We start from the raw sequence: 24,425 nt of genomic DNA, 5'->3' as shown, positions 1-24,425 counted from the left end.
GGCATAGGACAATGCCTATGGCTGTTTGGTGAATTTGTTTATATGTCTTCACCTCAAAGGAAAAGTAGTTATGTGTGATGATGTAATTAGTTATAAGTTTGAGGAGTTGGGTTGGAGTCAGAAGGACTTTGGGAGAGATGTGTGTTTAGCAAGGCCCTAGGTATGAGCAGTGTTACTGCATATGGAGGTGGCACCAACAGTGGTGAGTACAAATACAGTTGGTAATGGGGTGGGTATGCTTGAGAATCATCAGACTCCCAATTGTCATGGTTACCACATCTGCGAGACCTGAAAGCCAGAACCCTGAAGGCACTGAACATCATCAGGTGCCTTAGTCACAGTTCTTGGGGAGTGGACAGGGCATGTCTCCTTCAGTTTTATCAGGGTTTTGTTTTTTTGCAGCTGGACTATGGTTGCACTGTGTATGGGTCAGCAAGGCCCTTTTACTTGCTTATTATTGACGCTGACCATCATGGGGGCTGGCCACTGGTGCTTATCGAACCAGTCCTATACCTAGCACCTGTGGTGAGGCAGGGGAACTGCCACTTGCCATCCGGTGCCAGCTCCTCATGGTGCGTCAGGTGTGTAAGTTCCTTGCAGCTCCAACTTCACCCTCACACATTCTGTTGCTCATCCACCTCTTTCTTCCAACTGTCCATGAGCCATGATGCCATTTGGGATCTGTTTGCAGCATGTGATGGAGTCACTCGGTGTGGAACCAGTATGACCCCCAAATCCAGGGTTTTAACCACCTGCTGCCCTGGTTATTGGAGAAGCCCAGAGTAATTCAGGATTTGGTGCAGTACAGGAGAGATAGCACTCCTGCTTCTGTTTTTAATGTGATATTCTCTGATATTTTACTGATTACGTCCATGTAGCTGTTTTTATGGCTGGGTCTAAGCAAGGGAACCCTGTTGCTTGCTCTGTTGTTTTCCCGGATTGTGGCCTCAAGGTCAGACTGCCTTCAGAATTTACTGTCTTTGATGCAGAATTATATGCGATCTTGTGAGCACTGGAGCAGTTGAGACGTTCTCCTGGTGTTAGATTTCTCATCTGCTCAGATTCTCTCAGTGCCCTTTGCTCTCTCCAACATTTGTACCCAGCAAATACAGTAACCCAGAACATACAGAATGTGCTCCTACAACTACAGCGACCAGGGAAGGAGTTGTCTTTCTGCTGGGTACCTGGGCACATTGGAATTGTGGGGAATAAAAGGGCAGATTGAGCAGCCAAGGAGGCATGTCGTGATCCTCTGGTATTTCAGTGTGATATCCCCCAGCATGCTATCACTTCGCTGTTGAGGTACAAAGTCATGTGGCACTGGGAAGAAGAGTGGCTGGCAGTGACTGATAACAAGCTCTGTTCATCAAGCCCACAACTCGGCCATGGAGTACTCCTTCCAGCCACATTGGCAGGATGAGGTCCTTCTTAATCATCTTCGCACAGGCCACAGCCCTATGAAACATGGATTCTTACTGTGGCAAGAGGACTCACCAATGTGTGGTGCTTGTGGCGTGCAGATCACAGTGTGCCACATTTTATTGGAGTGCATTTAATTTGCCGACCAGCGGACTGCGGCAGATTTGCCGGTGGATCTTCCATCTATTTTATGTAATGATCAAACGAATGTGGTTAGACTTATAAAGTGTTGTGAATTGTCCAATGTTTTTAACAAGATTTGAGGGAGGATGTTCTTATTGTGTCAAAGGGTGGCTGGCTCACCCTAGATTTTTTGTTAAGTGGTCAGCCAGTCACATTTTCCTGTGCTTTTCTTTTAGTTATTCTGTGTTTTGTTTTCTCTGTGTTTTAATTTCTTGATTAGCTCTCTTCCCTCCTAATTCGTTTTAGTGCAAGTGAGAGTTCATGTGATACGGAGTGACTGTGTGGTCATTTTGAGTGAATACGTGTACAACACTTTTACTTCATCTCCACATCTGTTTGTTTTTATAAGAGTAAGGGCACTGATGATCTTGCCATTGGGTGCCCATCAGATCCAAACACACACCCACACACACACCTGCACGCGAACACTCAAAGACACACATTTGTATTGCAGCTATACTGTTCACGTAACTCGAGCATTTGTTAGTGCAGCTACAACATGCTACTGTGAGGTGGCACAGACAAGAGTGGAGTGTTGCATGGAAATGACATAGACCACTGTTGTTTTTATGATGGAGTGTTAGTCTAAGCATGGTTTTGTGCACTTTTGAGCACTCAGGGTCAAAGGTGCCCCTTGTTAGGATATAATCTAAATTAGGTGGTTTCTGTGGAACTATTACTTCAGAGCCATGGGACACTGAATGAATAGTTGAGTCAAGATTTGGGTAAGATATATCTTTTTTACTTATTTTTGTTAAATCCTTTGCCCGCTCTGCCTGTGATTGGACATGTGGCTGCTCCTTCAGCAAGGTCCGAGCAGGCACACGGGGGGAGGGGTTTATTAGTTATTGGGAGCTCCAATGTTAGGCGGGTGATGGAGCCCCTTAGGGAAATAGCGGGAAGGTCGGGGAAGACGGCCAGTGTTCACTCTGTCTGCTTGTCGGGGGGTCTCATCCGAGATGTGGAGGAGGCCCTACTGGCGGCGATAGAGAGCAGGTGCACCCGACTGCAAATTGTTGCTCATGTCGGCACCAATGACTCCTGCCGTCTGGGTTCAGAGGTCATCCTCAGTTCGTACAGGCGGTTGGCGGAATTGGTGAAGGCAGAAAGCCTCGCTCGCGGGGTGGAATCAGAGCTAACTATTTGTAGTATCGTTCCCAGAACCAATCACGGTCCTCTGGTTTGGAGCCGAGTGGAAGGCTTAAACCAGAGGCTCAGACGATTCTGCGGAGATCTGGGGTGCAAATTTCTCGACCTCCGCTATCGGGTGGAGAAATGTAGGGTCCCCCTGAATAGGTCAGGTGTGCACTACACACCGGAAGCGGCTACAAGGGTAGCGGAGTACGTGTGGAGTGCACATGGGGGTTTTTTAGGTTAGAGAATCCCCTCCCTAGGCCCGACAAGACGCCTCCTGAGACGCGGCAAGGTAGGAGTAGGCAAAATGCAACAGGGAATAACAATATTAATGTGCTAATAGTAAACTGCAGGAGCGTCTATAGAAAGGTCCCAGAACTGCTCTCATTAATTAACGGTCACAACGCCCATATAGTACTAGGGACAGAAAGTTGGCTGAAACCAGACGTAAACAGTAATGAAATCCTAAACTCAGATTGGAATGTATACCGCAGAGACAGGCTGGACAGTGAAGGGGGAGGCGTGTTTTTAGCGATAAGAAGTGCAATAGTATCGAAGGAAATTGACGGAGATCCGAAATGTGAAATGATTTGGGTGAAGGTCACGGTTAAAGCAGGCTCAGACATGGTAATTGGATGTCTCTAAAGGCCCCCTGGCTCAGCAGCTGTTGTGGCTGAGCACCTGAAGGATAATTTGGAAAATATTTCGAGTAGATTTCCCCACCATGTTATAGTTCTGGGTGGAGATTTTAATTTGCTGGATATAGACTGGGAGACTCAAACGTTCATAACGGGTGGCAGGGACAAAGAATCCAGTGAAATTTTTTTAAGTGCTTTATCTGAAAACTACCTTGAACAGTTAAACAGAGAACCGACTCGTGGCGATAACATATTAGACCTTCTGGTGACAAACAGACCCGAACTATTTGAAAAAGTTAACGCAGAACAGGGAATCAGCGATCATAAAGTGGTTACGGCATCGATGATTTCAGCCGTAAATAGGAATATTAAAAAGGGTAGGAAGATTTTTCTGTTTAGAAAAAGTGACAAAAAGCAGATTTCAGAGTACCTGTTGGCTCAACACAAAAGTTTTGTCTCAATTACAGATAGTGTTGAGGATCAGTGGACAAAGTTCAAAACCGTCGTACATTATGCGTTAGATGAGTACGTGCCAAGCAAGATCGTAAGAGATGGAAAAGAGCCACCGTGGTACAACAACCGAGTTAGAAAACTGCTGCGGAAGCAAAGGGAACTTCACAGCAAACATAAACATAGCCAAAGCCTTGCAGACAAACAAAAATTACGCGAAGCGAAATGTAGTGTGAGGAGGGCTATGCGAGAGGCGTTCAATGAATTCGAAAGTAAAGTTCTATGTACTGACTTGGCAGAAAATCCTAAGAAATTTTGGTCTTATGTCAAAGCAGTAGGTGGATCAAAACAAAATGTCCAGACACTCTGTGACCAAAATGGTACTGAAACAGAGGATGACAGACTAAAGGCCGAAATACTAAATGTCTTTTTTCAAAGTTGTTTCACAGAGGAAGATTGCACTGTAGTTCCTTCTCTAGATTGTCGCACAGATGACAAAATGGTAGATATCGAAATAGATGACAGAGGGATAGAGAAACAATTAAAATCGCTCAAAAGAGGAAAGGTCTCTGGACCTGATGGGATACCAGTTCAATTTTACACAGAGTACGCGAAGGAACTTGCCCCCCTTCTTGCAGCGGTGTACCGTAGGTCTCTAGAAGAGCGTAGCGTTCCAAAGGATTGGAATAGGGCACAGGTCATCCCCGTTTTCAAGAAGGGACGTCGAACAGATGTGCAGAACTATAGACCTATATCTCTAACGTCGATCAGTTGTAGAATTTTGAAACACGTATTATGTTAGAGTATAATGACTTTTCTGGAGACTAGAAATCTATTCTGTAGGAATCAGCATGGTTTTCGAAAAAGACGGTCATGTGAAACCCAGCTCGCGCTATTCGTCCATGAGACTCAGAGGGCCATAGACACGGGTTCACAGGTAGATGCCGTGTTTCTTGACTTCCGCAAGGCGTTCGATACAGTTCCCCACAGTCGTTTAACGAACAAAGTAAAAGCATATGGACTATCAGACCAATTGTGTGATTGGCTTGAGGAGTTCCTAGATAACAGGACGCAGCATGTTATTCTCAATGGAGAGAAGTCTTCCGAAGTAAGAGTGATTTCAGGTGTGCCGCAGGGGAGTGTCATAGGACCGTTGCTATTCACAATATACATAAATGACCTGGTGGATGACATCGGAAGTTCACCGAGGCTTTTTGCAGATGATGCTGTGGTGTATCGAGAGGTTGTAACAACGGAAAATTGTACTGAAATGCAGGAGGATCTGCAGCAAATTGACGCATGGTGCAGGGAATGGCAATTGAATCTCAATGTAGACAAGTGTAATGTGCTGCGAATACACAGAAAGATAGATCCTTTATCATTTAGCTACAAAATAGCAGGTCAGCAACTGGAAGCAATTAATACCATAAATTATCTGGGAGTACGCATTAGGAGTGATTTAAAATGGAATGATCATATAATGTTGATCGTCGGTAAAGCAGATGCCAGACTGAGATTCATTGGAAGAATCCTAAGGAAATGCAATCCGAAAACAAAGGAAGTAGGGTACAGTACGCTTATTCGCCCACTGCTTGAATACTGCTCAGCAGTGTGGGATCCGTACCAGATAGGGTTGATACAAGACAGAGAGAAGATCCAACGGAGAGCAGCGCGCTTCATTACAGGATCATTTAGTAATCGCGAAGGCGTTACGGAGATGATAGATAAACTCCAGTGGAAGACTCTGCAGGAGAGACGCTCAGTAGCTCGGTACGGGCTTTTGTCAAAGTTTCGAGAACATACCTTCACCGAAGAGTCAAGCAGTATATTGCTCCCTCCTACGTATATCTCGCAAAGAGACCATGAGGATAAAATCAGAGAGATTAGAGCCCACACAGAGGCATACCGACAATCCTTCTTTCCACGAACAATACGAGACTGGAATAGAAGGGAGAACCGATAGAGGTACTAAAGGTACCCTCCGCCACACACCGTAAGGTGGCTTGCGGAGTATGGATGTAGATGTAGATGTAGACAGAAGTAGCAGTCACTTGTGTGACTTTTCTGTTTACACCGTATCACAGCAATGCCAAAATGAAATGACATTTTCTTACCTTTAAACTACAAACAGAGATCTTCCCTGCATCTTCTGCACACTTTTCTGTGGAGTCCGTGGTTTGTTTTGATCTCCAGGTTTCAATTTGAAATACACAAAATAAACATTCTTCACAAACTCACTTATATTTCTTTGTTGAATTTTCAGTGTGTTTTCACCAAAAACATAACAGAAGCAGTCAGGACAAATTATATGGTCGCTGTGAGCCACATTCCAGAAATAAAAACACAAGCACAATAGCGTTTGAATGCTGGATATAAACTGAGTGTGGCATAAGATTGCCAAAGAGATACTGAACTTATTTAGCTTGTTGAAACATTATCTAATCCAACACCAGGTTGTTTATATTTATTCTTAGTACCACAGATAAACTGTCAAAACATGTTCACCATCACTGGGTATATCACTCATTATAAATTAATTTAACCTCTTTCACCACAAAAATGCAACCTTTCCCCAACAGAAAAACTGCTTTACCCACCTCTGCCACCACTACCCTCTTCAAACATTAACAACATATTTTTTCATTATGGCCAAGTCCAGCTTTAATTGATAGAGTTCATGTGAGAAGTTCAGTTTTAAGACCATTTTTTAATAACAGAAATACTAAATTTTAAGTTTATTAGGAATTTTATGCTAAAAACAAACAAAAAATTTAGTGAAACCAAAAAATTGATGTGATGGATTTTTTTTATTTATTTCATTTTTACCAACTTGAAACTTATTACAAGATATACAAAAATCTTATAGTAACCAAGTAATACACAAAACTGATCCAAGTCACACAGATTTGGCTGAACAAGAAGCCCTCAGGACTCCGCAACACGCAGAACATGATACAAACTAGAATCACATAGAGAGGGTCAGTCAGCACTGCCCCACACATATATATGTGCTAGTCATCGGCAGACGCCACAGCAGGAGACATGCCAAGCAAACGCATGCCTCCCACAGGCAGCCTCCAGTGGCTGGCCCAAGCAGATACAGTTGGCAGTCAACTGAAACAGGCATGCATGGTGACGCCCCACTCAGGCGTACTCACTCTCACTAGTAGGAGGATACACCACACCTCTCCTTTGTGGACCCAGGCAATGGAGGAGATGCTGGTGGCCTGATGAGAAACACATCCATCAGGTCTGGAGCAGCAGTAGCTGGTGCCAATGGAGGGGGTGGGACACTGTGTCAGGCAAGCACCGGAGCATAGGGCTGGAGCTTGTGGGGATGCAGGCACGCCCAAGGGCAATGGGTCTGCACAGCACCTGATGACTGCATCAGAGAGAAGGGTACCATTGCCATTCCTATGTCGTCATCAACAAGCGCGTCCCAGCATGGAGAAGACAGGATTGGACCCAACGGCGATGATGGCGGATGCAGTGGTGGCGAGGGGGTTGGCGGAGGCAGCCTGACCGTAACAGCAGGCTGCAGCAATGGACCCAAGGCTGGAGGCAGACTGGCACTGGGAAGTAGGAACACCAGGGTGTCGCATGGGGGAAGAAGCAGCCAATGGGATGGGGGAACCTCCCCAGTAGGCAATGATGGGCTCAAGGTGGAGGCCGGCGGGGTTGGCTGCGGTGGCGGGGGTCACACCTGCCAACCGATAGTTTTTGGCAGCAAGTGAGTGCACAACTGATCAAAGTGGGCTGCCACCAGGCTATCAATCATATGGATATCACAAAAGTGGCGTCCCCGGTGGCAATCAACAGTGGCAGGTATCCACTTCGGCTGACGACCAAACCCATGCGCCCACATTGGTCATCCTGGCATGAAGCAGCCAGACAAACCTGATGGTGGCAGATGCGGTGTAAGCTGCAGAAGGTGGAGGAGTGTGCATAGTTGCCAACCATGAAGCAAATTAACCAGGCTCCACTCCTCCATACATGTGAAGTGGTAGGTGCTCAGAAAAGAGAGAAGGGCATCATCCGGCGAAGAATACACAACAAAATTTTTCATTTGAGACTTGAATGTATGCACTAGTTGTTCAGCCCCGCTATCTGTTTGAGGGTGGAATGACGGAACTGTAACACAACAAATGCCATGATGGGAAAAACCATAGAAAGTTGTGAGAAATGAACTGGGACCTGTTATTGGAAACTAAGATATAAGGCAGCCCCTCAATAGACAAGAACCCTCAAAAGTGTATGAATTGTGACCTCAGTCGATGCCATTGCTCACTGGAGAATGTAAGAAAACTGAGAAGATTCATCCACAACCAAGAGCCAGTAGGGATTCAAGAAAGGACCCACAGAATCTACACGAGTACTTTCCTATGGCTGGTATGGTGCAGGCGAGGGGAACAGAGATGCCCTGGAAGCCTCCTGTTGTTGGGCACACTGCTCACAAGCTGCAACTAAATGTACAATTTTGCCGTCAAACCCTGGTCAAAAAACATGTCTCCCAGCTAACAGTTTAGTGCACAAAATTCCCCAATAACTCTGGTGGAGAAAGCAGAGAACCTTGTGCCACAATGCAATGGGAATGACTACTGTTGGGGAGAGGTCTTTCATGGACAACAGCAAAACACAGTCAAAAACAGAAATGAGTTGTTGTTGTTGTTGTTGTTGTTGTTGTTATGGTCTTCAGTCTGACGAGTTTTTTGATGCAGGTGTCCATGCTACTCTATCTTATGCGAGTGTCTTCATTTCCAAATAATTACTGCAACCTACATATTTCTGAATCTGCTTACTGTATTCATCTCTTAGTCCCCCTCTATGATTTTTACCACCCACACTTCCCTCCAATACTAGTTTGGTGATCCCTTGATGTCTCAGAATGTATCCTGTCAACCATTCTCTTCTTTTGGTCAAGTTGTGCCACAAGTTCCTTGTCTCCCCAGTTCTATTCAGTACCTCCTCACTCGTTACATGATTAACCCACCTAATCATTAGCATTTTTCTGTAGTATCACATTTCAAAAGCTTCTGTTCTCCTTTCATCCAAACTGTTTATTGTCAGTGTTTCACTTCCATACATGGCTACACTCAAGACTAATGCCTTCAGAAAGGACTTCCTAACACTTAAATCTGTATTCAGTGTTAACAAATTTCTCTTCTTCAGAAATGCTTTTCTTGCCATTGCCAGTCTACATTTTATATTCTCTCTACCTCGGCAATCATCGGTTACTTTGCTGCCCAAATAACAAAACTCATCTACTACTTGAAGTGTCTCATTTCCTAATCTAATTCCCGTAGCATCACCTGATTTAACATTTCATGATCATTGTTTGTTGATGTTCATCTTATATCGTCCTTTGAAAACACTATCCATTTCGTTCAACTGCTCTTCCAAGTCGTTTTCTGTCGTTCTCAGAATTACAATGTCATTGCCAAACCTCAGATTTTTTATTTCTTCTCCCTAGAAATTAATTCCTATTCCAGATCTTTCTTTGGTTTCCTTTATTGCTTGTTCATTGTACATATTGAATAACATCAGGGATAGGCTACAACCCTGTCTCATTCCCCTTTCAACCATTGCATCCCTTTCATGCTCCTCTACTCTTATAACTGCCATCTGGTTTCTGTACAAGTTGTAAATTGCCTTTCACTCCTTGTATTTTACCCCTGCTACCTTCAGAATTTTGAGGAGAGTATTCCAGTCAACAGTGTCAAAAGCTCTCTTTAAGTCCACAAGTTCTATAAATGTAGCTATGCCTTTTCTTAACCTATCTTCTAAGATAGACTCAGTACTGTCTTGCGTGTTCCTACATTTCTCCGGAATCCAAACTGATCTTCCCTGAGGTCTGTTTTTACCACTTTTCCCATTCTTCTGTAAAAAAAAATTGTGTTAATACGAGGGTTGGTAATTAAATAGTGGCAACTATTTATTCACAACGAATACAAAAGAGTTACATGTTTGAACCTGTTACTGTCCTTCAAAGTAGCCACTAACATTGTGTAGAACCCATTGCCAGTGATGTGGAAGGTGCAGTATTCCGTTAGGAGACCCTGTTCTGTTGATGGTGCGAATGGAGTGTGCGTGTACGACTGTGATGATGTTATCCTAATGCATTACATTCCTCCATGGCAGACTGTCAGTGCACAGTATTACTGTTTGTTTTTGGAGCATCACCTGTGACCAGCTTTGCGGCGAAACTTTCTGTGCAACCCACCCATCATTTTGCACGACAACGCACTTGCGCCTACAGCGCAAGGTGTGGCTGCTCTGTTCGGTCAATGGCTCTGAGAAGTACTGTACCATCCACCATACTCCCCAGACTTAAGTCCTTGTGACTTTGATTTGATTCCGAAGATGAAGGAACCAGTTCGTGGAATTCGCTTCAGAACTGTTCCAAAGATTCGACAGGCAGTAGACCGCTCCATTCGCACCATCAACAGAACAGGCTCACTGGCAACGGGTTCTACACAACACTGGTGACTACTTTGAAGGACAGTGACAGGTGCAAACATGTAACTCTTTTGTATTGGTTGTGAATAAATAGTTGCCACTATTTATGTTCCAACCCTCGTATTTTCCAATCATGATTTATTAAACTGATTGTTCGGTAATCTTCTGATCTGTCAACACCTACTTTCTTTGGAATTGGAATTATTATATTCTTCTTAAAGTGTAAGGTATTTCACCTGTGGCTGTCTCCTACTTCTGTACACGATATGGAATAGTTTCGTCATGGCTGGTGTTCCCAAGACTATCAGTAGTTCTGATGGAATAACATCTGCTCCTGGGACCTTGTTTCGACTTAGATCTTTCAGAGCTTTGTCAAACTTTTCTCGCAGTATATCATCTCCCATTTCATCTTCATCTACCTCCACTTTCCTTTCTATAATATTGCTTTCAAGTTCATCTCCGTTTTATAGACCCTCTATATACTCCCACCTTTCAATTTTCCCTTCTTTGCTTAGGACTGGTTTACCATTTGAGTTCTTGATATTCATACAGCTGCTTCTCCTTTCCCAAAAGGCCTGTGTAATTTTCCTCTAGGTGTTACCTATCTTTCTCTAGAGAAATGTGTTTATAAATCCTTACTTTTGTCCTCTAGCCAGTCCTGTTTAGCAATTTTGCACTGTCTGTCACTCATTTTTAAATGTTTGTATTCCCTGACCCCTGCTTCACTTCCTGCATTTTTTAAATTTTCTCCGTTCATCAGTTAAATTTAATATCCCTTGTGTTATCCAAGCATTCCTACTAGGTCTTGTTTTTTTACCTATTTGATCCTCTGCTGCCTTCACTGTTTTATCTCTTAAAGCCACCCATTCATCTTCTACTGTATTCCTTTCCCCTGTTCTAGTTAACCATAAGGAAAAATAATCGTACAGGGAATCTAAAGCCTTAACCGGTGGTTTATCTAGCCATCCTTGCTGCAAAGTGAATCACCTGGCAGAGAACCAGGTCAGCAGCAACAGCAGCTGCTATGCATGAGCTCGTAATTGGGAATCCCTTGATTGTGGCCCAAGTTTGAGTATCAAGATGGAAGCAAAGCAATTCTTCATGATCAAAGTCGGGATCAGGACACACAGGAAGGCGGGACAAGGTGTTAGCATTGGCTGTTTAGACATAGGACAAAAATGAATTTTGTAATTGTAATGAGACAATAAAAGCACACATTGTTATAGGTTGTATGCTGCCTTGTCAGTGTGAGTGCCGAACAAGGAAACCAAGGGTTTATGGTCAGTAATAAGGTGAAACTTGAGAGCTGTTGGTATACCAGTGCACCACCGTGCCACACCATGGCTGTACTGTGAGGTGTCAGTCATCAGTATTTTGTGGTGGTCTGGAGAGAATATAGCTAAACAAGGAGCTGAGAGTAGTTTGGATTTCAACATTTGAAAAGCACATTTGCAATCCAGGCTTCAGCAAGAAGTTACATCCTTGCATAACAAGGCATGCAACAGGTGGGCCAATGTGACTGTCCCAGTAGGAATTTATTATAGTAGGCTCTCTTCCCTAGGAAACCCTGAAGCTCATTCACAGACGAAGGGCGAGGCATAGATGTAACAGTGGGTCTGGCAGAGGGCGAACCCCATCCTGTGAAACCTTGAACTTCAAGTAAACAGTAGTAGGTTGGAAAGGTGGAGATTTTGTGAGGTTACATTGTAAACCTGCAGACTGTAAGACAGAACACAAAATGAGCAAATTTTTCAAGTGATTGTCCATGGAGGAACCCATGACAACAATATCACCCAGATAATTGATGCAACCCTGGACAGGCATAGTCAGTTGCTCTAAAAATCATTTGAAAATATCAGGGGCATTTTGCTGTTTTTTGCATCCTGTGACCTTAAGCATTTAGATGTCTGTCAGCAGTGACAAGGGAAGCCAGAGTGCTGTCTATATGCAGAGACAATCCTGGAACATGCTCCAAGAGTGCAGATTTTGGTCAGTCTGTCTCACAGTATAAAGGTTACAGAATGTAATTGATCAAGGCACTGCAAAATGTATAGGTCTTTTTTATTTATTTTAACCATAATTCTTTAAATTTCTATGGGCAGTAGAAAGATCTCTCATAACCAAACCATATCATGGGCTTAATTGTCAATATGAATATTAACGAGCAAAATAACACAGCAGTTAAGACACCACACATATATTCAGAATGGGTAGTGTTAATATTCCTGTATGTCTGTTGCCTCTTACATTCTCTGCATTATCAACTGTGTCTGTAATCTGCAGACCATCTTAAGATTTGTAGCACAAGGACTTCATTCTCCTTTTTTACCTGTCCAATTCATGAATGGTGTGAAGGAAGAACTATTGGCAGTAAGCCTCCATACGACCTTGCATCTCTGTGATTGTATCATCATGGTTATTTTTTATATGTATATGGGAAGAAGTAAAGCAAAGAAATGTGTTGTTTAGTTCCTCTTGGAACATTCATTCTCAGATGTTTCTCTAATGTCCCAAAATTACTTAATTTGGAGATGGTTCCTTGAGGAAGATTGTGGCTTCTTTTCTTCCTCATAGTTGTCTAAGCAGGCTAGAGATCCTTGAGCATTTTCCTTTCTATGAATGCTGAGCTCCATCTGGAGCCATTCTACAAGATTGCTTGCAGATCGTAATATATGTATCCCCTCTCAGAATATTGCTCAAGTGGTCACAAATTTGTTTGAGGAGCTTATGGATGCTCGATGGTGAGATTATCAGTGACAAGTTTGTTTGACATGTGGAAGAGTGTCATAAGAATGTTGAAAGACATTATTGGCAAACAAACACCAGTTATTCCATGAAAGCCTACTTACAAAATTTCAAGAAACAATATGAAGTGGAGACTGGAGAGATATTCTTCAGCTTCATATGTATTGTCCCATAGGGATTGTCAAGATAAGATTAGATGTAGCACTCCCAAAGATATTTAAATATTCATTCTTCCAGCACTGCATATTTAAATGGAAGAAGAAGAAGAATCTCTAAGATGGGGTGCCATGTTAATCACACTCTGTCATGCACTCCACAGTAGTTTACAGCTTTAGATGTTGGGCTGATTTCCAGCTAATACACTGTAAACCATGTTCCCACCTAACATTGGGATATAATTTCCAATCCCAAAACATATCTGACAGCATACTGAACTAAAAACTGCAATCTGTAACTCTTCTTTCAGAAGTTAGAAAAGCCGTCAATCTTGCTTTTGTATGTCTTCAGTCTGAAGACTGGTTTGAGGCAGCTCTCCATGCTAGTCTATCCTGTGCAACTCCCTTCATCTCTGCTTAACATTCATTTGAACATGCTTACAGTATTCAAGCTTTGATCGCCCACTACAATTTTAACCCTTCACACTTCCCTCGATTACCAAATTATTTCTTAATGCCTCAGCATGTGCTCTATCAGCCTACCCTTTCTTATTGTCAAGTTGTGCTTTAGCTCCTTTCTTCCCAGTTTCATTTAGTATCTCTTCATTAGTTATTCAGTCTGCCCATTTACTTAAAATAAAGGCAAACTCTCACCTATAGCTGACTGATGAGTGGCAAATAGAAACACACTACAGAAAACTAATTATACTAGCTTTCGAGCTAGTGCTCTTTCTCTGGTAGAAGCGCACACATTCACCTACGCAACTACACAGACAGCCAAATGCACATCCTCAAGACCATGGCAAGATTCAATCTACCTCTGTGATTTTTAAAATTTTTCTGTAACACCCCATTTCAAAAGCTTTTAATTTCTTCTTGTCTGTACTGTTTTCGCCCACGAGCCATTTCCGTATCAGGTTACATTCCAGACAAGTACATTCAGAAAATGCTTCCTCATACTTACATTTTTATTTAATATTAATATCTGTGTCTTTCTCACAAAAGATTTTCTTGCTGTTGCAAATCTGCACTTTGTATCATCTCTATTTTTGCCATCAGCAGATACTTTCAGCCCCTAATAGCAAACTTCATCTACCACCTTCAGTGTCTCATTTCCTAATCTAATTCCTTCAGCATTACATGATTTAATTCTGCTACTTTTGTTTAACTTTCATTGATATTAATCTTATAACCTATTCTCAAGAAACTATCAGTTCCATCCAGTTGTTCTTCCAAGTCCTTTGCTGTCTCTGATAGAATTACAGTCTCATTGGCAAACCTTTAAGTTATCATTTATTTTCCCTGAACTTAAATCTCCTTTCCAAATTTATTCTTAGTTTCCTTTACTGCTTTATCAGTGCACAGACTGAATAACATCGGGAATATCTCTAAATCTATGAATGCTGTGTATGTAGACATAACTTTTCCAAGTGAATCTTATAAGGCAAGTTCTATGATCAGTATTGTCCTGCATGTTCCTTCATTTCTCTGGAATTCAGGTTGGGTTATATCAGTCTTTCCATGATTGTGTAAATAATTTGCATTAGTAGCTATTTCATGATCTTGACATTTTATAATGATGGTACGATAATATTCACTTGTCAGCACCTGAATTCTTTAGATCTGGCTTTAGTAAATTATTCTTGAACTATGACAGTGTTTTGCCTTTCTCATGTGTTGTGCATACTAGATGACACAGTTTTCTCATGACTGGGTCTCCAAAATATCGTAATTATTTCAAGGTAATGTTCACTACGCTCATTGTCTTGTTTTGACATAGATCTTTCAGTGCTCTGTCAAATATTTGTTATACTTGTTGGTATAAGGTCCATCTGTCGTACAAAACACTGTTTTTTCACGTGACCCAAATATATGTCAGCAGGTTTGTGCATTGTCAGTTGGTTTTCTGTAATAAAATCTGTGAAATGTGAACATGTTTTGAGTGATAACTAATCTTTGAAAATTAGGCCTAAAAAACAGTTTTTGTTTGTTTTTGTCATTACCTCAGTTTTACATTATATGCATCTGCAGGACTATTTTACTTTATTATGCATTGGTAGCGTGTCATCTGCAACTAGACAATGTTAATGAGAATTTGGTTGTCGAGTTAATACACTGCTTTATGTTTAAACATAATTTTGTTGTGCCAAGATATTTCACGCACCTATTTGCTGTTACTTGCATTTTTCTTTGGCATATCGATCACACTGTCAAATCTCCCACCTCATATACCTCTGCATCATCATCCATAATATTGTTTTTAAGTTTATATCTTTTATATAGCTCTGTTATATATTTCTTCCACCTTTGAGCCTTCTCTTCTTTTTTTAGTACTGGCTTGCCATGTGAGCTCCTGCTATTCACAAAGCCACTTCTCATTTTCTGAAGGTTTCTTTAATTTTCTTGTATTTTGAATTTACCATTTCTACAGTCATACGTACAGATTTGCATTTCTCCTTTGGTTCGTCCTGCTTTGCTATTTTGAGCTTTCTGCCAAACTCATTTTTTAGACACCTGTATTTCCTTGGGCCTGCTGTGTTTGCAACAATTTTATATATTCTCCCTCATCAATTAAATTTCATTTTTGCAATGTAGGAAAAGATAGATTGCTACTTACCACAAAAAAAGACATGTCAAGTTGCAGACAGGCACGATAAAAAGACACTCACATATAGTTTTTGGCCACAGTCTTCATCAGTAAAGAGAGACATGCACACATACGTGCAAGTGCTCTCTCTCTCTCTCTCTCTCTCTCTCTCTCTCTCTCTCTCTCTCTCTCTCTCTCTCTCTCTCTCACACACACACACACACACACACACACACACACACACACACACACACACACACACACACATGATCGCCAACTCCAGCATCTTGGACCGGATTGCAACATAACATGGGATGCAAGCAGCAATCTGGAGGGGGTGGGGAAGAGATAGGGATAGGGATAGGGATTAGGATAGGGATAGTAGTGTACTGGTGGGGAAAGGGATGAACACTGTCTGGTGGAGTGTGCAGATACTAAACTCCAACAGATGCAGCGTCACGAGGTTGTGGGGCAGGGAGGTGGGGAAAAAAAGAATAAAAAAGGAGAGGAGCAGGGAAAAACAGGTGGATGCATTGGCAGAGGGTTGCAAATAAACAGGTTGTCAGACGAGAATGGGAGGGGATGATAGGACATAGGAGCGTGGGTGGAGGGTGTGGGGACATTATGTTACTGTAGGTTAAGGCCAGGATAATTACGGGACTGGAGAATATGTTGTAAAGATAACCCCCATCTGCACACCTCAGAAAAGCTGGTGGTGGAGGGAAGGATCCATATGGCATGGGTAGTGAAGCAGCCATTAAAATCAAATGGAAGGTTTGCCATGGGGTAGTCTACTTTGCTCTTGGCTATAGTTTGGCGATGGCCTCTCCCAAAACACCAAACACGTAACCTGGTTGGGGTTCATTGTTGATATCTTCATGATCTGGATCCAGAGCCAAGACACCCTATCTTTGTTCCTTCACAACCTCAACACTTTCTCTCCCATCCACTCCATGTGGCCCTCCTCAACCCAGCATGCCACCTTCCTAGATGTTGACCTCCTCCTCTCTGATGGCTCCATCTCTGTCCATGTTAAACCCACCAACCACCAACAGTACCTGCATTTTGGAAGCTGTCATCCCTTTCACACCAAAAACTCCCTCCTATGACCTGGCTGCACAGGGATGGCATATCTGCAGTGACAAAAACTCCCCTGCTCAGTATGCTGAGTGCCTCCACAGACAGGCACTAAACCCAGGCCTAATCCGCAAACAGATCTCCCATGCCAGTTCCCCTCACAACCCCAATCCTCCCACCACCACCCAAAAACCAGCCACAACGGAGTGTCCCCATCATCACCAGTACCACCCTGAACTGGAACAACTGAACCACATCTTTCTCCAGGGCTTTGATTACCTGTCATTGTGCCCTGAAATGAGTGACATCCTACCCAAGAAATTTCTCGCCCCTCCTAAAGTGGTGTTCCATCACCCACCCAATGTCCACAAGCTCCTAGTCCTTCCCTATGTCACTCCCAATCCCAACCCCTTGCCACAAGGATCACATCCCTGTGGAAGATCCAGGTGCAAAACCTGCCCAATCCACCCATTCAACACTTCCTATTCCAGTCCTGTAACATGTTTATCCTACCTCATCAGCACCTGGACCACCTGTGAAAGCAGCCATGTCATTTACCAGCTCTGCTGCAGTCATTGCACAGCTTTTTATATTGGTATGATCATACTGCTAACTAACTGTCCACCAGGTGGCCAAGAGCAAAGCAGACCACCTTGTGGCGCAACATGCAGCTGAACATGACACACTTGATTTCAATGGCTGCTTCACTACCTGGCCCATCTGGATCCTTCCCTTCACCACCAGCTTTTCTGAACTGCGCACTTATCCTTACAACATATTCTCTGCTCTTGCAATTATACTGGCCTCAATCTGTGGTAACATACTGTCCCCACACCCTCCACCCATTATGTCCTGTCATCCCCTCCCCATTCTCTTCTCCCACCTTGTTTATTTGCAGCCCTCTGCTAACGCATTTACTCATCTTTTTGTTCCTCTCCCCCCCCCCCCCCCTCCCCGCCACAGCTCCCTGCCCCACAATCTCTTGACATTGCTCCTTTTGGAGTCTAGTACCCGCACACTCCACCAGATGGTGTTCAGCTCTCTCCCCACCCATACTCTACTATCCCTTCCCCTTCCCCATCCTCACCAGATTGCTTCTTGCATCCCACATGTATGTGGCATTCTAGCCCAAGATGCTGGAGTTGGCAGTCGTGTGTACACGAGGTGTGCTTTCTTTCTTTCTTTCTTCTTCTTTTGTGTGTGTGTGTGTGTGTGTGTGTGTGTGTGTGTGTGTGTGTGTGTGTGTGTGTCTTTCTGATGAATGCTATGGTCGAAAGCTACATGTGAGTGTCTTTTAACTGTGCCTGCTGCAACTTTACATATCTTATTTATGGTAAGTAGCAACCTATCTTTTCCTACATTATTGATATTCCGACCTGGGGCTTCCACTTTTTGATTTAAATTAAATGTTTTGTGTGTTGTCCAAGTGTCTTTGCTGGTCAGTAATTGTTTGCACAATTGTTCGTGAATGGCCTTCATTGTTTCATCTTCTGTTTTATTTCATTCGCCTATCTTTTTACTCAATGGTTGCCCAATACTCCATTTTGAGACTACCAAGGACCTGTCGTTGTTTCAGATGCCTTCTCCTTAATTTCATACTTTCACTCAATTTCTTAAATTTTGATCAGCAATTAAGAGTCCACCTCTGCCTCAGGAAATGATTTACAAACTGAAATCTACTTTCAAAATCTCTGTTGTACCATTTTCTGATCTACCTGAAACCTTCCATGGATTAAATTGTGCACTATGGGAAATTCTGCCAGGTGACTAATCCTTTCATTCTGTTTCTGCAGTGCATGTTCTCAAACTATTTCTCCTTCTCTTCCTGTTCCTACTTTTGTATTGCAGTCTCCCACTGTAATTAAATTTTCACCTCATATCTGTTGTGTTAGTAGGCATATATATTTGTGCTATTGTGGTGGGTCTTGACTTTATCTCTATCTTGGATGTGATAATGTGTTCACAAGGCTGTTCATAGTACTTAACCCATATTCCTGGTTTCTTATTCACCATTTACACACTCCTGCATTATTCCTATTGGATTTTGTGTTGGTAGATCCATCCTTTTCATGGAGAACATGAATTAGTCCCTATTGCTGCTGTTAACCATTGAAAGTTTGCTTTGTTCTGTAAGTAAACCAGCTGCGGTCATTCTAATTTTGTTCCATGTAGTCACTTAGTGGATGAGATAACTGTTGGCTTTCTGCTTCACTTAATCTTAATATGTTGAAAAGAAAAATTGATTTTTTAAACAGGAAGCAATGACATTTTCTTCCACAACTCATCCCTCCACGTATATAGAAAACACAGCTCATCCAACACATTGTAAAAAAAGTCATTAATGAAGGACGTGCACAATAAACAGACAAGAGCAGATTTTTACAGTTTAAGTTTTCGTACTGAAAGAAAAATTTACTTTAGAAAACTACAAAATGACAAGGGAGATAGAATGGCTGATTGTGAATTATCTTCAGAAGGTGAAATTCTGCACTTTATTCCATTCTTATAGCAAAATTTAATACAAATTCTCTGATCTATTTCCACACAAAATAATCACCAGCTCTACCAAAGCACATGTAACAGTTCTTGCAGCTGACAACATGCTAAATATCTGATATGGCTAATACTGTACAGATACCTTACTGGTATGTTTACCAACACAACAACAAAATTTGTGGGTTGTAGTAATATATCATGCAAAAATACAAAATTACTTTTACTTTTAGAAAAAATCTAGTACAGGAGGGGGAAAATTTTAAAATATGAAATATATTGTTCATTTACAAGTCTTCCTGAAAAGGTTTTCCATTATATTTGTTCAGCCCCCTCGTCTAGCCACTCATATGTGTGTCTGGATTCTGGGAAAGGTAGATTGCTACTTAATGTAAAGATGACGCATTAAGTTGCAGACAGTCGCAATGAAAAAGACAGTTACACATTGGCTTTCAATCAATGCCTTCAACAGAAAAGGAAATACAAACTCATTCATTTGTGCAAGCAAGCACACTTCATGCAAACTTGACTGCCAACTCTGGCACCTTGGACAAGAATTAAACTGTCACATAGAATGGAAGCAGCTATCTGGAGGGGGTGCGGAAGAGGCAAGAATAGCAGGGTAACAGTGGGGGAGAAAAAAGTGCTGTCTGGTGGATTGTACAAGGACTAGACTGCCAGTAGGTGGGAGGCAGTGGGGGCAGGGAGATGAGAAGGGGGGAGGGGAGAACAGGAAGTGAAAAAGGAGATGAGCGGGGAAGGGAAAGGAGGGGAGGGGGGGGTGCAGCCAGGATGATTTCAGGAGCAGTCATTGTGTTGTAAGGATAACTCCCATCTGCATAGTTCAGAAAAACTGGTGGTGGAGGAGAGGACCTAGATGTCTGAGGCAGTGAATCAGCTATCGAAATCAAGCATGTTATGTTCAGGTACATGTTGTACTATATGGTGGTCTACATTACTCTTGGGCACAGTTTAGCAGTGGCTGTTTATCCTTGTGGACAGCTGGTTGGTAGTCATATCAATATGAAAAGCTGTGTGATGATTGCAGCAGACCTGTTACATGACATAGCAGCTTTCCTAGGAGGCCCGGCCTCTGATGGGGTAGGATATACCTTTGACAGGACTGTACTGGGAAGTGCTGGGTGGGAGGATTTGGCAGGTTTTTCACCTGGGTCTTCCACAGTGATATGATCCCTGTGGCAAGGGTTTGTGATTGGGGGCGGCATAGGGATGGACTCGGATGTTGTGGGGTTGGGTGGGGGACGAGACACCACTTTAGGAGGGGTGAGAAGTATGGGGTTCAATTTTGTTTTAGTCTGGGGTAATAGTGGATTATGAAGGGGGCACTCCTTTGTAGCTGTTTCTTGAGGCTGGTGGAAGGGTTGTGGGTGTGAGGGGAAATGGCACAGGAGATCTGTTTCCAGACTAGGTTTGGGCAATAGTGCCTGTCTGTGAGGCCTTGGTGGGACCCTCAGCACAATGGGCAAGAGATTTCTTCTCACTGCAAATATTCTGTTGCCAGGTGATCAGGATGTCAAGGAGGGATTTTTTGGTGTGAAAATGATGACAGCTGTCAAAATATGCGAAAGATGGCACAGCTATTTTGGTAGTCTCCTCAACCCTAGAATAACTATACCAGAGAACCCAACAGACACGAATGGGGAAGAGGACCCAGACAACAACACTACCCCACCAAATATAGAAGAAGTGAAAACTGCCATGAAGAAATTGAAAAACAACAAGGCGGCAGGGACAGATGGTATTCCAGCAGAACTGTTTAAGCAAGGAGGCAGAGAGCTGGAACAAAGCCTTCTGAAAATGGTCACCAGAATATGGGAAGAGAAGAAAATGCCCCAAAAATGGAAAGAGGGTATCATGTGTCCCATATATAAGAAAGGAGATAAGATGGAGTGTGGCAATTACAGAGGGATCACACTACTTAATTTGGGATATAAAATACTCTCTAATATACTATTCGACAGAATACTCCCAATCATATAGAGGGAGACAGGGCCATACCAATGCGGATTCCTTCCTGGGAAGTCAACCATAGATCAAATGTTCACCTTAAGACAAATCCTGGAAAAAACAAACGAATACGGAGTTAGAACACATCACCTCTTTATAGAGTTCAAAGCAGCTTATGATAGCATAAATAGAGAGCAGTTATATCAAGCTCTAGATGAACTGGGAATCTTTAGAAAATTGGTAAGTCTGGTGAGAATGACAATGAGCGAAACACAAGTTAGTGTAAGAATGGGGGGAATGATGTCCAACACATTGAGTATTAAAAATGGAGTGCGACAAGGGGATGCATTGGCATGCCTTCTCTTTAATGCCACCCTGGAGAAGGTGATGAGAAACCTTCTGAACAGAGGAACGATCTTCTATAAATCGGTGCAGATACTGGCCTATGCAGATGACACAGATATAATAGCAACAACCCAAAAAGCAATGGAAGAGACATTTATAGCTCTTGAACAGGCCAGTAGGAACAGGGGGTTAATTATTAATGAACAAAAAACAAAATATATGGCAGCTGGAAACACACACAGAGAAAATATGCCAAATGCAATAACAGTGGGAAATTATACATTTGAGAGAGTTGAACATTTCAAGTATTTGGGATCGACAGTTACACATCTAAATGATACCTTCTTTGAAATTAAGCAGAGATTAATAATGGCCAACAGAGCCTGTTTTGCCCTAACAAGACTTCTATCCTCAAGGCTCCTGACTCGTACCATGAAATTAACTATGTATAAATCACTTATACGACCAGTGCTTGCATATGCCTCTGAAGCCTGGACATTAACAAGTAAAGATATTGAAACACTGAATGCATTTGAAAGAAAGGTACTTTGACGAATTATCGGCCCAGTCTGTGAAAGAGGAAGATGGAGGAGGAGATACAACCATGAGTTGTATACCATATACAAAGACCAACCCATCTGAAAGATAGTGAAATCATCCAGACTGAGGTGGGCGGGACTTGTGGCTCACATTAATGATACAGAAGTACCAAAAAGAATATTACAAGGAAAGCCAGGAGGGCAGAGAGGACGTGGTCGACCAAGAGCCAGATGGGAAGATGGAGTAATCGAAGATCTTAAGAAGATGGGCTATAGAAACTGGAGAGTATTGGCAAAGGACCGAGAGAGATGGAAGGAAACTGTAGAAGAGGCCAAGGCTCATCATGAGCTGTAGAGCCAAGGAAGAAGAAGAAGAAGAAGAAGAAGAAGAAGAAGAAAAGTATTGGTTTCAATTTTGTTTTAGTCTGGGATAATAGTGGGTTATGAAGGGGGCACTCCTTTGTAGCTGTTTCTTGAGGCTGGTGGGAGGATTGTGGCTGTGAGGGGAAATGGCACAGGAGATCTGTTTCCAGACTAGGTTTGGGCAATAGTGCCTGTCTGTGAGGCCTTGGTGAGACTCTCAGCACAATGGGCAAGACTCTCAGCACAATGGGCAGATATGCCGTTGCCAGGTGATCAGGATGTGAAGGAGGGATTTTTTGGTGTGAAAATGATGACAGCTGTCAAAATGCAGGCATTGTTGGTAGTTTAATGCGGCCAGAGGTGTGGATGGAGCCATCAAAGAGGAAGAGGTTAACATTCAGGAAGGTGGCATGCTGAGCTGAGGAGGAGCAGGTGAAGCGGGAAACAAGGTGTTGAGGTTGTGAATGAATGAAGGTGTCACAGTCCTGAGTCCAAATTATGAAAATACCATCAATGAATGTGAACCAAATTAGAGGTTTGGCATTTGGGAGACTAGAAATGTCTCCTCTAGATGGCCCATAAGCAGGCTGGCATAGGAGGGTGCCATGCAGGTGCCCATGGCTGTGCCGCAGATTTGTTTGTATACCTCCACTCCAAAGGAGAAGTAGTCGTGAATTAGTATCAAGTTAGTAAGATGTATTAGGAATGAAGTAGTGGGCATGGAACCTGAACGATGTTGGGAAAGGTAATACATGGGCATGAAAGATGTTGGTGTATAGGGAGGGAGCATTGTCAGTGACGAGTAGGGATCCAGAAGATAAAGGGGTGAGAATGGAGGAGAGCTGGTGAAGAAAGTGGTTGATGTCTTTGATGTTGGACCTCCTACTCTCTGATGGCTCCATCCACACCTCTGTCCACATTAAATTCATCAACTACCAACACTACCTGCATTTTGACAGCTGTCATTTCTTCCACCCAAAATATCCCTCCCATACAATGTGGCTAGATGGTGTGGCATACCTGCAGTGGCAAGAACTCCCTTGCCCAGTATGCTGAGGGTCTCCTGTGCCATTTATCCTCAGATTCCCAATGCTCCCACAACCATCAAGAACCAGCTACAAAGGACCGCCCCCTTCATCATCCATTACTGCCCCAGCCGGAACAACTGCATCCTACCCCAGGGCTTTGATTGCATATCATCATGCCCTAAATGAGGGACATCCTACCCAAGACGCTTCTCACCCCTCCTAAAGTGCTGTTCCTTCACCCACCCAATCTACATAGCATCCTAGTCCACCCCTGTTCCACTCCCAATCCCTTTGCCACAGGGATTGTATCCATATGGAAGAACCAGCACTTCCTAATACAGTCCTCTCACAGACTTATCCTATCCCATCAATGGCAAGGCCACCTGTGAAAGCAGCCATTTCATATACTAGCTCTGCTGCAATCATTGTACAGCTTTTTATATTGCTATGATTACCAACCAGCTATCCACCAGGGTAAAGAGTGACTGCCAAACTGTGGCCAAGAGCTTGCTTACAATGGCTGCCTCACTACTCAAGCCCTCTGGATCCTCCCCTCCACCACCAGTTTTTATGGGAATTATTTTTACAACACCTTCTCCATCCCGAAAATATCTCAGCCTCAACCTTCGGTAACCTGTTGCCAACAGTTTCCCTCTTCTCTGTACTATGACCACCTCCCTTTTCTCGTCTCCCACCCTCTTTGTGTGCCACCCTCTGACAATGCACCCACCTATGTTTCCCTTTCCCTACTCCTATCTCTTTTCATTCCCTACTCGCCCCTCCCCCCCCTTCCCCTCACCTCCCGCCTCCCTGCCCATCAGCTTCCCAATGCTGTGCCTGTTGGT

At 43.1% G+C, this 24,425-nt stretch overlaps 1 protein-coding gene across 10 annotated transcripts in view; it reads left to right on the top strand.

The window, feature by feature from the left end:
* Positions 1–24,425, top strand: part of LOC126095226 (protein PTOV1 homolog) — a 316,247-nt gene that overhangs the window by 276,440 nt on the left and 15,382 nt on the right. The gene's annotated exons all lie outside the window — the stretch shown is intronic.

The sequence above is a fragment of the Schistocerca cancellata genome, chromosome 8 (genome assembly GCF_023864275.1).
Source record: "Schistocerca cancellata isolate TAMUIC-IGC-003103 chromosome 8, iqSchCanc2.1, whole genome shotgun sequence".
NCBI classification, from domain to species: Eukaryota; Metazoa; Arthropoda; class Insecta; order Orthoptera; family Acrididae; genus Schistocerca; species Schistocerca cancellata.
This window is presented reverse-complemented; position numbering and strand designations above follow the sequence as displayed.